The following is a 16,816-nucleotide window of genomic DNA, read 5'->3' on the forward strand; positions in this document are numbered from 1 at the left end:
TATAATTCATAAATGTCATCAAGACAAAAGCCATTAATGTGCTCACTAGGCGAAAAGGGATAAAATTCTAGTAACACCTCTCCTTGGTACTATTTTCCAGTGTTGTGAAAAGCGCACTTTTTTCCTAATGCCGATTTAATCGCACTTTTTATACCAAAAAAGCGGCTATAATTTTTTTTGCCGATTTTTTCAAAAAAAGCGCGTTTTTTTCGGAAAAAGGCTCAGGGTGTCAGGGCAGCGGGTTTTATAATGAGATTTTGGGTTTTTTTTTGGTCATTTGGACAGTGGGCGCACGCAGAAGGAGGAGGAAGTCTTGGAGAGAGCAGCTGGAGGTTTTGTGACCAAATCTAAGTGCTTATAGGACAAATTCAAGAGGAGACCACCAATTTCTCCATAGAAACGGTATGTGGATTAATTTTTTTTTGTTTTCCTTGTTTAAAAACATTGCTTTTCATTGTTTTTGGTTGGGAAACTTCATATGGACACTATTTTCCTTTTGTTTTCATTGTTTTTAAAGAATTTTTTGTATTTTTTCATTGATTTGGGATGGGTAACTTGGTATGATTATGGGAACCAATTTTTATTTTTTTTTTAAACATTGTTTATGTTTTTTCGTTGTTTTTGGCATTTGCCATTTGGTTGAGTAACTTGGGTTTGGAACTTTGGATTCTGGAAATTTGTAACTTGTAATTTTGTAAATGCTAAATTGTAATCCTAAATTCCTATTTCCTAATCCTTATTTTCCCATAGGTTTGCAAATTAAAAGTTCAAAAACAAACATGCCAAGGAAATTGGATCCTTTCTGGGAATATGGTGAACCTAAAGCTCCGAATGATAGACAAAACTTGAATTGCAAGTTGTGTGGAAAGGAGATACGCGGGGGGGTGTACAGGTTGAAGTTTCACCTTGCACAAATCCCTGGACATGATGTGGGGTCCTGTATAAATACAAATCCTGAACTTATCCAAAGAGCCATGAGAGCATTGGGAGAATTAGAGCACACTGGAGAGGCCAAAGAAGAACTCAAAAGGCAACTAAAAAGGTCAGCTGAAGGAAGAGAGCCAAGTGGCACTGGTTCTACTGCAGCATCAGTCAATCCGGTAGCTGCATCATCATTTTTTGTTCCTCGAACCACACCTGGTTCACAACCATCTATCGGTTCAATGCTAAAAAGAACTGAAAAAGAACAAGCTGACAGGTTGTGTTGGGTCCCTATAATACTAGTGATTACCCCATTACTATTGTAGTTATACCCCTTATTTATATTGTTGTGCCCCTATTACCCCCATATTGTTATTTCTGTGCCCCATAGAATCCCTCTATTGTTATTTTTGTGGCTTTATATTATTATTGTTAGGTCGGCTGGATTATATTGTGACTCCTTAGACTCCTATATATAGAAAGGAGGTTTCGTCATTTGTATCATCCAAGAATTGTTCATTTATGTAATGTAAAGGAGGTTGCCCCCTCTGAATTCTAAGGCGTTGATCTTTCTTTTCTATCTTTTCTTGAGCTGGTTTCATAACATTTGGTATCAGAGCTTTGGATTCTAGGGTTTCGCTGCTCCAAACAGGTCATTGTGGCATTTTCGCTATAACTTTTTTTCTGTGACGTTTCAGAAGTCGCAAAAAAAAACCCATTTGAGAAGAAATCGCGCTGAACCTTGGGTCCAAATTTCAGATCGTTTCGCGCGATATTTGCGGAGATATGCTCGGAGGAAGTTGGTCTTTTTGCAGACTCCTGATTTACATTCAAAACAGGTGACCTAGGGAAAATCGTCATAACTTTCTCTCTAGGGATCGGATTGAAATTTCGTAAGAAGGTACAGAAAGAGGACAGACTCTAGCTTCTTGTATATCTTTTTCAGAACCAAAGGTCGAAAATTGTACACGTGGCACTTCATACACGTTCACTCTTCTGGAAAGGTCTATAATCAGGTCATCTTGGGAGATTGTGCATAACTCTTTCTTGGAGAATCCAATTTGGATCAGACTGGTGGCATTGGAAAGAGGACACAGAGAGCTACGACAGGTCACAATTTCAGAACTAGATGATTGGAAAGTACAGAGATACATCAGAGGCAATATCAAGCTCCTACAAAGTGAAAAAAGGTGTGTAGATTTTTTTAAATTTTTGCTTAAGCTTGGTTTGAAAATTTATTTTGAAGGAATTCAAAGGGCATAGTAGAGCATTATTATCGGTAACTGATGCCCCGAGGAAAGAAAATGCAAACACCTAGTAAGGAACCTAAAAGCTCTAGCATGACTCATGAAGAAGAGGAAGAAATGCAACATGATATATCAAAATTACAAGACCAAGTGCAACAACTGTCCCTTGCACAAAAAGGAACAGAAGCTAAGATGGATGGTTTAAAGAAAGGTGTAGAAGCTAAGATGGACTGTTTAAAGAAAGGCGTAGAAGCTAAGATGGATGGCATGGAAGCTAAGGTGAAGGGCATGGATGCTAAAATTGATGGCATGGATGATAAGATGGAAGAATTGAAGATAAATATGAACAAGTTGCTACAAGAAATGGTCACTAAGGGTGAAAGAGTAGTAAAGGAAACTCATGATGAGAGCAAAAGAAATGTTAATCATGATTCCATAGACTCTAATGTTGGATCAAAGACTCACCATGTTCCAAAAATCGATATGAGGAAGTTTGATGGCAAGGATCCCGCCACATGGATATTACAGATGGAGCAATTCTTCGATCTCAATAATGTGAAAAACACACAAAAGGTACGTATGGCAACTTTATATTTGGAACCAAATCAGTTTGTATGGTATCAATGGCTTTGTTCTCGTAAACAATTTATCACTTGGGCAATTTTTACGGAAGAATTGATAGCACATTATGAGGATACAAAAAGCAACACTTTTTTTAGCCAATTGATAAGTCTCAAACAAAAGGGTTCAATAATGGAGCACATTGAGGAGTTCCAAAAATTGAACATAAGGGTAAAAGATATTCCAGAGGAGCATAGGATTGATGTGTTCATAGGGTCTTTAAAGGATAATATCCAACATGATGTGCGCCTTTGGGAACCTGATTCATTAGAGAAGGCATTCAGGTTAGCAAGAAAAATGGAAAGCAAAATTATGGCAACTAGGAAGCATACCATTCACAACTATAAAGACGGAAGTGTTGTTGCCCATAGTCTTCCACAACCTACAAGGTTGACACCACAACAATTGGAAGAAAAAAGAGCAAAAGGGCTTTGTTACAATTGTGATAGCAAATACACAAAAGGTCATAAGTGTGCTGAGAAGAAATTATTCTACATAGATTGTGAAGAGGAAGAAGAAAAGGAGCAAGAAAGGTCAAAAGAAGAGGATATATTCCAGGAACAAAGCCTAGATGAAGAACAAATAAATCTGACCATATCTTGTAATGCATTGGCGGGAATTACCACTCCTCAAACCATCAAGATAGAAGGACAAATCAAGAAGAAAAAGGTAATAGTGTTGATTGATTCAGGAAGCACCCACAATTTTATTCATTGTAGGGTAGCAAAAGAATTGAATTGCTTCCTATATCCAGCACCAGAGTGTCAAGTGATGATTGCAAATGGAGGAACAATAAATTGTTCTGGAAAGTGCCATAATATCAAGCTATCCATGGGAGAATATGTATTGACTAGCCCAATGCTTTCCATTCCAATGGGAGGTGCTGATGTTGTACTAGGAGTCCAATGGCTACAATCCTTGGGTACAATAGCTTTTAATTTTCAAGAACTTTTCATGAAATTTTCTGTGGAAGGAAAGGAAGTTGAATTAAGGGGTATTGCAGGGAAACCAGGAAAGATAATCAGCTCTAATGGCATGACAAAGCTTCTAAAAAAGGAGCAAAGAGGTGTAATTGCACAATTATGTTCGCTAGATGTTTCCACATTGGAATCATCTATTTCTCCAGATCTCCAAAAAGTCCTGGACAATCATTCCAAGGTATTTGAGACTCCCAAAGGTCTCCCACCTATGCGTGATCATGATCATGCTATTCATCTGATTCCAGGAAGTGTTCCTCCAAACATCAGGCCGTACAGATATCCATATGTCCAAAAAAGTGAAATTGAACGTATGGTTGCAGAAATGCTAGAGGCTGGTATAATTCAACCGAGTCAAAGTTCTTTCTCAGCTCCAGTAGTATTGGTGCACAAGAAGGATGGATCATGGCGCATGTGTCCAGATTATAGGGAGCTCAACAAGCTCACTATTAAAGATAAGTTCCCCATTCCTGTCATTGATGAATTACTGGATGAATTGCATGGATCAATTTACTTCACCAAGTTGGATCTTCGTTCAGGATATCATCAAATCAGAATGAAGATTGAAGACATTCTGAAAACGGCATTTAGAACTCATGAGGGTCATTATGAATTTTTGGTCATGCCTTTTGGCCTTACCAATGCACCTTCAACATTTCAAGGTTTGATGAATTCAATTTTCAAACCATTCCTTAGAAAATTTGTGTTAGTATTTTTTGATGATATACTAATCTACAGCAAGTCTTGGAAGGATCATGTTGAACATGTTGACAAGGTGCTACAACTATTGGAGGAGAAACAATTATATGCAAAAAGATCCAAATGTTTCTTTGGAGTCCAGGAGGTGGAATATTTGGGTCATATTGTATCTCATGAAGGAGTTAAGGTAGACCCTAGCAAAATTAAAGCCATTAAGGAATGGAAAATCCCCACATCCATAAAGCATCTGCGAGGATTTCTTGGGTTGACAGGGTATTATCGCAAGTTCGTTAAGAATTATGGGAGAATAGCAGCACCTCTAACAACATTATTGAAGAAAGATTCATTTTCATGGACTCCGGAAGCAACAAAGGCCTTTAAACATCTTAAAGAGGCAATGTGCCAAGCACCGGTCTTAGCTACACCGGACTTCACAAAAACCTTTATTGTGGAATGTGATGCTTCAGGAAATGGAATTGGTGCTGTTCTAATGCAAGATGAAAGACCCATTGCTTTTGAAAGTCGTCCAATCAAGGGAAAGTTTTTAAGCAAAGCTATTTATGAGAAGGAAATGTTGGCAATACTCCATGCACTTAAGAAATGGCGACCCTACCTAATGGGAAGACACTTCAAGGTAAAAACGGATCATGATAGCCTTAAATACTTTTTAGAACAAAGATTATCCTCTGAAGAGCAACAAAAGTGGGTCACAAAGATGTTGGGTTATGACTTTGAAATCATCTACAAAAAAGGGAAGCAAAATGTGGTGGCAGATGCACTCTCAAGAAAGGATGAGGATGTGGAAGCATTGTTGTGTGCCATTTCTATTATCCAACCAGATTGGATAAACGAAGCAAGGGAGGAATGGAAGAATGATGAAGAAGTGTGGGCACTTATTCGAAAGCTACAACAAGATTCCAGTACTTCTGATACATTTAGCTGGAAAAATGATTCGTTATGGTACAAAGATCGCTTATACCTCTGTAAGAATTCCCAGCTAAAACAAAAGATTCTTATGGAATTGCACACTTCTCCCTTAGGAGGGCACTCAGGATTTTTAAAAACTTACCACAGGGTTAAGAAGGAATTTTTTTGGGATGGCCTTAAATCAGATATTCAAAAGTTTGTGGCGGAATGTTTGGTTTGCCAACAAAATAAAGTTGAAACAATTAAGACACCGGGTCTATTACAACCTTTATCCATTCCAAGCCAACGTTGGGAGGAGGTTTCAATGGATTTTATCACAGGTTTACCCAAGTCTGAGGGAAAGAGTGTCATCATGGTGGTAGTTGACAGACTTACCAAGTATGCACACTTTTGTGCATTATCACATCCATTTAAAGCCAGTACAGTTTCTACTGCATTTATGGAAACAGTTCAAAAGCTACATGGAAACCCAAAGATTATTGTAAGTGACAGAGATCCCATTTTCACTGGAAATTTTTTGACAGAATTATTTTCTTGTCTTGGTACTCAGTTAGCTCATAGCTCATCTTATCATCCTCAATCTGATGGGCAAACTGAGATAGTAAACAAATGTTTGGAAGGATATCTTCGTTGCTTTGTATCTGATAAACAGACACAATGGGTCAAATGGTTGCCTCTGGCTGAATGGTGGTATAACACTTCCTTCCATACAGCAACAAAAATGACCCCATTTATGGCACTTTATGGGTACCAACCACCATCAATCACATCATATTTAAGAGAAAATTCTAAGGTTCAGGCAGTGGAACATCACATCGAACATCAACAACAAGTCCTCCAACTCTTAAAGGATAACCTCGTGTTGGCACAAAATAGAATGAAACAACAGGCAGATCAACATCGCAGTGAAAGAAGTTTTGATGTAGGTGATTGGGTATTCCTACGGCTACAACCATATAAGCAAATGTCCCTAAAGCAAGCTAAGAAGGATAATAAATTATCACCAAAGTATTATGGTCCCTACAAGGTGTTGGAAAAGATTGGTACTATGGCATACAAATTGGAGCTTCCTGCAGCTTCTCGATTGCACCCAGTTTTCCATGTTTCATGTTTAAAGAAGGTTATAGGCGACAAGCTCCCAGTTCAAACAATATTTCCAGAACTTGACGAGGAAGGAAAAATTATATTGGAACCGGAAGCAGTCACAGAAACAAGAACTCGACAGCTACGAAATCGATCAATTTCAGAGTATCTTATCAAGTGGAAGAACTTATCCGCTGAAGATTCCACATGGGAGGATGAGAATTTTATGCAGAAGTATCCAGAACTGCTCAAGCGTTGAGGACAACACTTTTTTGAAGGAGAGGGGCATGTTGGGTCCCTATAATACTAGTGATTACCCCATTACTATTGTAGTTATACCCCTTATTTATATTGTTGTGCCCCTATTACCCCCATATTGTTATTTCTGTGCCCAATAGAATCCCTCTATTGTTATTTTTGTGGCTTTATATTATTATTGTTAGGTCGGTTGGATTATATTGTGACTCCTTAGACTCCTATATATAGAAAGGAGGTTTTGTCATTTGTATCATCCAATAATTGTTCATTTATGTAATGTAAAGGAGGTTGCCCCCTCGAAGAGGCTGAATTCTAAGGCGTTGATCTTTCTTTTCTATCTTTTCTTGAGCTGGTTTCATAACAGGTTGATGGAAAAATTTCTCCTCTGGAGTGATATTCCTTTCATCATTGTAAGGAATAATCCATTTTCCCAACCTACTGTTGATGCTATTGCCAGTGTTGGCCCGGGGTACAAAATCCCTTCTTATCATGATTTCAGAGGCCGGATTCTTCAAGATGAAAAGCGTGACTGCACCCAAAGATTGGAGGATTTTAGGGCATCATGGGCACAAACAGGATGCACTGTTATGTCAGATGGTTGGACTGACCAAAAGGGGAGAACCCTTATAAACTTCTTGGTTAGTTGTCCCAAGGGGACTATGTTTATCAAATCTGTTGATGCATCTCATCAAATCAAAGATGCAAGAACTTTATGTGATTTGCTGGATGTGTTTATTTTGGAGGTGGGTGAACAACATGTTGTCCAAGTCATAACGGACAATGCTGCAAATTATGTTGCTGCTGGTAGAATGCTTATGGACAGGCATCCTACTTTATTTTGGACACCTTGTGCTGCCCATTGTATTGATTTGATGTTAGAGGACATAGGGAAAATTCCCTTTGTCAAAGATATTGTTGACTCATCAAAAAGCATCACAAAATTTATATATAATCATACATATGTGCTTAGCTTGATGAGAAGATTCACCAACAACAAAGAGTTGGTGTGCCCTGCCATTACACGGTTTGCCACGAGTTTCATATCTCTTCAATCCCTCTTGAATTCTGTGTGGGATGTGAAGAGAATGTTTCTTTCAGAGGAGTGGTGTGCTTTGTCAATGAGCCGCAAACCAGAAGGAGAGGCCGTATGTAGACTAGTTTCATACCAGGAAGACTTCTGGGTGGGAGTGCAGGAGGTGTGCGCCGTTACTGAACCTTTGGTAAAGGTTCTTCGGTTGGTTGATGGTGAGAAGCCGCAATGGGCTATTTGTAGGAAGCCATGGACAAGGCCAAAGAAGCCATTCGGGCCTACTATGATGATAAGGGAGATGATGGGTTTCAGAAACAACTCCTTCTATGGGGAGTGATTGATGAGCGATGGAACAACACACTCCATCGTCCCATTCATGTTGCTAGACTTTTCCTGAACCCTGCATTTTCTTATGCATGTGGGTTTGATTTTGATGCTGAGAACATGGATGGATTCTTATCCTGTGTCCAGAAGATGGTGCAATCTCCAGAACAACGTATAGAGATCTCTAAACAAATTGAGACATATAAGATGGCAGGTGGCACATTTGGCTTTGAGATGGCTATCACTGATAGGACGATTAAAATGCCAAGTATTTTTTAGTTTGTAACTTTGTTTCAAATTTCATTGTCTCTTCAAATTCCATTTTTTTCTTATGTTTATTTAAAATTTTATTTGTAATTTTGTTGTAGATGCATGGTGGAAAATGTATGGTGGCAGAGTACCCCTTTTGCAAAAGCTTTCCGTATGCATCCTCAGCCAAACATGCAGCTCCTCAGGATGTGAGCGCAACTGGAGTGTATTTGAAAAAATACACAACAAGAAGCGCAACATGTTAACACTTAAACATTTAAAATATTGCAAATTTCCAAATAAATTTTTGAATTCATTAAACAATATTTTTTTTATAATATTAATTATTAATTATTATTTCATGATCTTTGTACAGGTTGGAGTCCCAACGACTTAATGACATGGTCTACGTCTACTACAATCTTCGATTGTGGGTGAGGCAACTTGAGAGGACACCTGATGTGGATGCCATCTCATTGGATGGGATTGACACCACTGCTGCATGGAGGGTTGAGGCCGAGAGGCCTCTTATGGATTCTACTGATGATTGGCTAGTGCAGGATGTAGTGGAGGGGGAGGAGGAGCAGGAGGAGGAGGAGCAGGAGGTGACACCGCCTACCTGGGCTACCACTGCCACCAGTAGAGGACGTGGTCTACCTCCTGTAGCTCCTACTTCTAGTTCTTCAGCTTCTAGAGCACATCAGACTCCACTGCCATTTCCACCAGCACAGGCACCAGCATCTACATCTAGAGGGAAAGGGAAAGCTGTGACATTTTCTCGCAAGAGGGGCAGAGGAAATCAATAGGATTAGACTTTCATTTTATTGTATATGACATTATGACATGATGAGATACATTATCATATTTTTTGTTGATATTTTGAGGCTGAGTTGGGACTCAGGAGTCAGGACTTACTATTCAGGACATGATTCAATGTTATGTGTGATTTTAGCGCTAGAAATGATATTAAACATCTTATATATTAGTTTTTTCATCATATTTATGTGTCAATTTATTTATTTTATGTTGTAGATGGTTTAGATATTAAAAAATTGAAAAAAAATGAATATCTTTGTACCAAACGCTTTTTTCCCGCTTTTTTCCGCTTTTTTCCTGATTTTTCCGATTCGTTCCCCGCGTCGATTTAATCCCGCTCACGCTTTTCACAACATTGCTATTTTCAACACTCCCTCTTACTGAGGAAGGTGTTTCTCACCACCCCCATCTTGTCTTTGAAAAATATATGGTTTCCCCTTGGCAATGATTTGGTGAGAATTCATGCTACTTGTTTATTAGTGGATATATACTCAAGCTTCACTGCCCCTCGCTGAACCTAGTCTCTGATGAAGTGATACTCGATCTCAATATGCTTTTACTGGTCATGAAATACTGGATTCTCAGGGAGTTTGATACAACTTTGATTATCGCAGTATATCGTAGTTGGTCTCAACATCTGATCAAATAAACCAAAAAGCATCTTGCGAAGTCACAATGCCTTGCACCCTGCCTGAATAGTTGCCATATACTCTGCCTTTGCGCTACTTAATGCCACCAACTTTTGTTTCTCCCTGAACCATGATACAATTATTGAACCCAATGAGAAACAACACCCAAAAGTACTCTTCCAGTCACTAGCACTGCCATGCCAATCTGAGCCTGTGCAACCAATCAATCTAACTCCATCAATCCTGACATAGGCCAAACCAAAATCCATTGTGCCCTGTAAGTACCTCAACACATGTTTTACAACCACCCAGTGTACTCTCCTGGGCTCCATCATAAACCGACTCAACGTGTTGACTGCAAAAGAAATATCCGGTCTGGTGTTGACCATATACATCAATGAATCGATTAGCTGTCGATACAAAGTGGGGTTCACCAACCTAGAATCTAAAGCATGCAACTTCTTCTAGTTGATGATCATAGGAGTAGCCATAGGTCTGCAACCCTCCATACGGAATCTCCTCAAGATATCACCTGCATACTTTCCCTGTTCCATGAAGATATGCCCATCCTCCTGCTAAACCTTGAAACCCAGAAAGTAATGCATCAACCACATATCAGTCATATCAAACTTTGAAGCAAGATCTCTCTTCTAGTGTTGGATGAGTCTGTCCTCCCCTGTAATAAACAATTCATCCACATAGAGAACCAGAATGAGGGGATTGTCACCTACCATGATAAAGTATAGGTTCGGATCTGCATCACTCTTCTGAAAACCCATTTGCTGCAAGTAGGGATATATCCTCTCATACCATGCCCTCAGTGCCTGCTTCAGTCCATACAAGGGTTTATTAAGCCTACACACATGAGACTCCCTCCCATGCAACTCAAAGCCCTCAGGCTGCTCAATGTACACCTCCTCTTGTATAACACCATTGAGAAAGGCAATCTTCACGTCCATTTGGTGAATCCTCCAGCCCATCTCAGTTGCTATAGATATCATTGCCCTAATGGAAGTATAATGAGCAACCGGTGCAAAGTTCTCCCCATAGTCAACTCCCTCTACCTGTGAGAATCCCTACACCACATATCGAGCTTTGAACTTCTCCACGTTGTCATCCGCAACATGTTTGACCTTGTAGAGCCACCTGGAAGTCACCATTTACTTCCCCTCCGGACGTGGCACTACCTCCCAAACATCATTATTCATGATAGAGGCATACTCCTCCACCATGGCATCCCTCCAGATCTACTGACTGGCGGCCTCCTCAAACTAGATGGCTATGTCTGCCACAAAGCCACCCAAACTCTCTAGTGGTCTATTCTCCCTCACTGACCACTTGGGTCTCCCCACTGCCTCCTGAGCCTCCTTCAAGGTCTCTCGAAGCAATTTTAGCTTCCTCTTCCTTGTAGTAGTCTCCTATGGTGGTATGGGAAAATCCTCAATTGGTGCCTCTCCTCTTGACGAGGAAGGCTCTTCTATAACCAATGGAGATACTGGACTCTGAGATCTTGTGCATGATGAGACTACACCAGGTGATCTTGAACCAGGCGAAACTGTACTCTATGAACCTGTCACCCCTGAAGAAGGTGAACCTCCTGATCGTGATGCACCACCTAATGCTCCTGAAAGTTGAAACTTGTATTGTGGCCCCTTATAAGGATCATGCTGCTCTACCTTATCAACCTCTTGAGACCTCCTCAAAGCCCTCTCCTCCTCAAATCTCACATCCCACCTCAGGACAATCTTCCTTTGTGCAGAAAGATATATACGGTAGGCTCTGCTAGTCTCACCGTAACCCACTAGGATACCCTTCTCTGTAATGGGTTACAACTTCGTCCTCTTCTCCTTAGGGACGTGTGCACTGTGAATAAGTAAGGCACCCAAATATCCTAATGTGCCCAACTTCCGGCTTCCTGCTGGTAAACACCTCCTCAAGAGTCTTGCTCCCCAAGACTCTGTGTTGACTCATGTTCTACAAAAATACAACAATGTTACACGCCTTGACCTACAAGAAGAAAGGTAAACTCTCATCATGCAACATAGCTCTAGTTGTACCCACAATGGTCTTGTTCTTCCTCTCTTCCACCATATTTTGCCGGGGTTTGTAAGGCACAATGAACTCCCTCTTGTTGCCAACACTCCCACAAAACTCTTCATCTCCGTGGAGGTATACTCGTCCCCATTGTCTGATCTCAACACCCTGATTTTCCTCCCTCTATGGTTCTCCACAAGAGCCTTAAACTCTTGGAACCCTTGGAATACCTCATCCTTGGTCTTCAGGAAGTAAATCCATGTCTTCTTGGAGTGGTCATTATTGAAAGTCACGTAATACTCACATCCACTCAATGAAACATGGGACATGGGACCGCATACATTAGAATGAATCAAATCAAGGATACCTGCCTGTCACTGCTCGGAAAGGTGTCTTGGTGTACTTTCCCAAAGCACACCCCCTGCACACATCATGATGCTCTGTGTTGAAGTCAGGCAAACCTATAACCAACTGCCTCGACATCTTGAAAGCTCCATGGTGCAAGTGGATCATCCTCATGTGCCATAGCTCACACAACTCACTGCTACTGGTCTACTCTACCATAGGTCTAAGAGGCTAAAACATAAGTCTGTATAGTCTCCCAATACGATCTCCAATCACACAAGCATATTTGACACTGGATCCTTTGGGATATATCAACACTTGCCCTTTTCAAAACAATACCTCAAACCCCTTGTCCTCCCAGCTAGAGACTGATATCAAACTCTTCAACTGCAGCACACAAAGAACATCTGTCACCTTTAAAGGAGGTGATGACTCCCTCTGAAATGAAACTGTCCCCACTCATGTCGCTTTAACTTTGGAGTTGTCTCCAAGCAAAACCTCCAAGTCTAAATCATCCTCTAAAAGGCTCGTCAAGTGCTCTCTCACTCCGGTCATATGGCAAGATGCTCCACTGTCAATGAACCATGCACGGGAAGATGTAATATGAGTGGCTAAACTAACCACCGATGCATACTCTGAATCAAATCTAGCCGCAAAATCATCCACCTCAGCTGAAGCTGCAACTCCTTGTTTCTTCTTACCCTTCTTGTTAGGACATTGTACAACAAAATGACCCATCTTCCTACAAGCAAAGCATTTCACTTTACTCATGTCCTTCTCCTTAGCCTTCTGCTTCCACTTCTCCTGCTTTGCTCCACTAGTAGAGCCCTTCTTGGCCTTTTTCTTCTTTCCCTTTGCCACAAGAGCAACATTCTCCTTTTCACCTCCTCCAACACTTTTGCTGCCCCCCTCCTTTGCACTCCTCTTGGTCTCCTCCTGGATGAAATCGTACCACATCCTCCAACCAAGAAAATGCTCTTTGGCCACCAAGCCATGGTTAAAACCATCCTACTTCTCGTGGAACCCATCCAAATAAATTCTAACCTATTGTTCATCTGGAATAACCTCTCCAATGGCAACTAACTCATCCTTCACCTGTGAGAACCTAGTGAGATATGAGGTCACACTGTCGATCTTGGTCATCTTGGTGTTGCGCAACTTTTGTCTCAACACCATATTCCTGTTCTCATTAGAACTCTAGTGTAAAGAGACCAAGTACTCCCACATCTAATAGGCAAATCTCATCCCAAACACGAGGGAATAAATGGTGCTTGATGGCATCTAGAAGGATCCTCTTTCCCTTCACATTATTCTTGTTGAACTCCACCAACTAAGCTATATCAGTGGGTGTTTGCACAACTCTGCTTCAACAACATCCCACACTTCAACTTCCTCCAGTAAAAGCATGATTGTTTCCTTCAATGGCCCAAAATTTTTAGACCTTGCCAATCTGTCCTCTACTCTCAACCCTGTTGCCATGACCCCACAATCAACAATTTGGAGCAAATCTGTGAGCTAGAACCTTCTTCCCTCTGAATGACTGAAGTCTTCGGGTTTCTGACAAATTTTCAAAAGGTTTTGGTTCACTGTTAGCAGGATTTAATTCTTGCTGCCCTCTTTATCAACTGTATGGAATTTTAGATCTGAGCCTTCAACCTTTCTTTGATATCATGTAGAAAATTTAATGAGTTGCACCCTTAACCCATTTTACAATATTGCAAGTGTTTGTTTGGGCCCAACCCACGTGTTTTGACATGCTGATATAACTTCTACATGCATTTATTGCAAACATAAATAGTGCATCTACACTTTTTCATTTTCCTAACAGCTGATAATTAATGTAAAATTATTGTAAGCATTCATCACATAAGAGAGACTTATTTTTTGGTCAAACTGACCCTGGAGAAACCCCACAGCCACTTGGGGAAAACCAGTCTCTGTATTAAATTGGCAAATTCTGCTTTAAAATATCACTGGTTGAATTCTGAGCATCGATTTTGTCAAATTTTGTTATTCTTTCAAAATTAGGGCTATGAGTGAATTAAAAGTTTGGGTATATTTTCTGGAATGGTTTAATTTAATTTCTAAATATAGGGCACAAATTTTACATATCTGGTTAATTTCTAAAAATGGGCATAACAATATTTGTGTATTGAGGTTTTGTGTAGGTTGAAGGGCCGCAACTTGGTTATTTATTGGGTTTGGTTGTGGGTTTCTAGTTGAAGGGTTGTAACTCGGTTATTGTATATTTGTATTTGTGAAGGGTTTGTGAAAATTCCTACATTCAAGGAACCCCTACTGCAACAAAACTGAATTTACTTCTCCTACTTGATTTTAATATACATTATCAAGTTATTTTCTGAATAATATTGAAGTAAATTACTTTTGCGGCCTACACCAATTTAATTTGATTACATGAAACAAGAAACTGAGCAAAGAACAAGATACATAGGACACCGTTATTTTTGGACAAAATAGTCCCCGAAAAAACGCAATGTGGGAAAACTGTGCAACAACTCTGAGGGTTTTATATTATTAAGAAGTCGTTCTGAATAGAATGTTGGATGCCCTCTCGACAATCCAGTTACAGAGAAAAATATAATGGCAGAAAACTGAGTGAGATTACCTCACTTCACCTGGCAGTTTTCGGCAATAGAATTAGCTAACCCTGACTATCTCTGCGCTGGCCTTGCGTCAACCTTACAAGCTCTGCGTCAGCCCTGCGATGTCTCGTCTGCCTCCTGGAGCTTCTGCGTCAACCTCTCCTGGCTGTTCCGATAACTCCTCGGCTGAATTTTGAATTTCTGCATGAGGTCAGCTTCTCCTCTGCACTGGCCCTTTTGCCTTTGCGTTAGGCCTGCATGGGTCCAGACTGGCCCAACGTCAGTCCCTCTATATGTTGCGTTGCCTCCACTAGTGGCTCTTTGCCTCTTTGCCCAATATTCCCGAACTATCCTTGCCTCTCTGCTGCAGAATGATCACCTAGTTTGAATTTCTCAGCTTCCTAGCCCCTGAAATTGAACTCCAGATCAATTCGTTCTCACCGTGTGTGTTTCTAAACAAACCCCAAGCCTCTTTCTTATACTTTTCTCGTTGAGACTTCAACGAATGAGATTAAGTCTCTAATCAACAACTAAGATTAAAACTTGACTTGATTCGCTTTCTAGAACATTCTCACCCATATTTTGATTAATACCATTAATACTTTATTTTTCCTAAGTTTAGACTTAGGAACCCCATTAAAAATATTAATTATTTTAATAAAATACAATCCGGGTGGAATTTCACCAAACAGTTTCTAGGTTCTTTAGAACTCATGTGCCTTAGCCTCTCCACCGATTTTCATGGCTAGAGCACATCTGATGCTACCAAAAACTAACACTCCCTCTTAGCGAGGAAAGTGCTCTAGGAACAATGTTCAACTGCATGCTGCTCTGTCTCTAAAGCATCTCCTTTCCACATTGTTGTTGCCACCAACACTGTGTTGTTGCCACCAACACTGTGTTGTTGCTATTGTACTGCTGCCCATGACATTGCCACTTCCACTGTTGCATTGGTAGTACATCTCCCTCTGCATCTGTTGCTAACATTGCCACTACTAGCTCTGCACTGCGACATTTTCTAATTGTTGTTGCTCAACAACGGAAAAGCATCCAAAATTTTTGAACTAATTGTGTTCAGCATAATACCATGTGAATGTTTGAATCTGACTGCTACTATTCCCTGACCCTCTGAATCTTCTGTGCTGCTGCTGACTTCTGCATTGTGCCGTCTGCACTCTTGCCAACCTTGCTCTACGTTGATCAGTCTCTGGTCTTAGGCTATTGCATCTATCTCTCCAAACAACCCACTGCATCATCTGACACTAAGTCCATCTCACTACTGTTGAATCTTGGGCTCCTATAGCAAGGAATTGATCCAAGGGGTGGACTCCTCAAGGATCCTGCCCACATGTAGTCCTCCCTACTAGAGTTCAATATCGCCCCATTTCCCTCTTGGAGATGCATGGGCACTCATGGCAAACTCATCTTCGTCAATTTTTTCTGGAGCAGCCTTAGGATCATGTTTCCCATCCTTATTCTTTTGTTTCAAAGGACACTGGGATGCAAAGTGGCCCATCTCGCTATATCTGAAACATTTCTCCTTCTAAATGTTCTTCTTCCGCTTCTGCTTCTATTGTCCCTTTGATGCTAGAGCTACGTTCTTCTCCTCCTCCTTGGTCTTTGTGCCACTCCCTCTGTTGCCATTGAGGTTGACCTTAACTAGATCCCTCCTTAATTCTTCCTATTGAAGGGCTGCCCACATCTCCTCCCATGAAGGTAGTCTTTCCCTGCCTAATATACTTTGGATGAAGACTTGCCATTCATCCGAGACTCCATCCAGGGCCGTCATTACCATCGCGGTAAACTGAGGAGCAGACCTCACTACAGCAAGCTGGTCTCTGGTGTCCTGAAGACGTTGAAGATAGGAGTTAACCCCTTCTCCCTTCTGTGTCAATGGCTGCTGCAAATTTTGTTCTAAGTGCATCTTCTGATGTTCGGAAGAACCTTCATATAGTTAAGACAAAGCTTCCCACATTTAACAGGCTGTATCTTTGCCCTGCAAGTGTGAGACCACATGATCTTGAACTCCATCGAGTATTAACCTCTTTGCCTT

This window comes from Pinus tabuliformis, chromosome 2_2 (assembly GCF_031772625.1).
Source record: "Pinus tabuliformis cultivar Carrire ecotype Pingquan chromosome 2_2, CPIR1, whole genome shotgun sequence".
NCBI lineage: Eukaryota > Viridiplantae > Streptophyta > Pinopsida > Pinales > Pinaceae > Pinus > Pinus tabuliformis.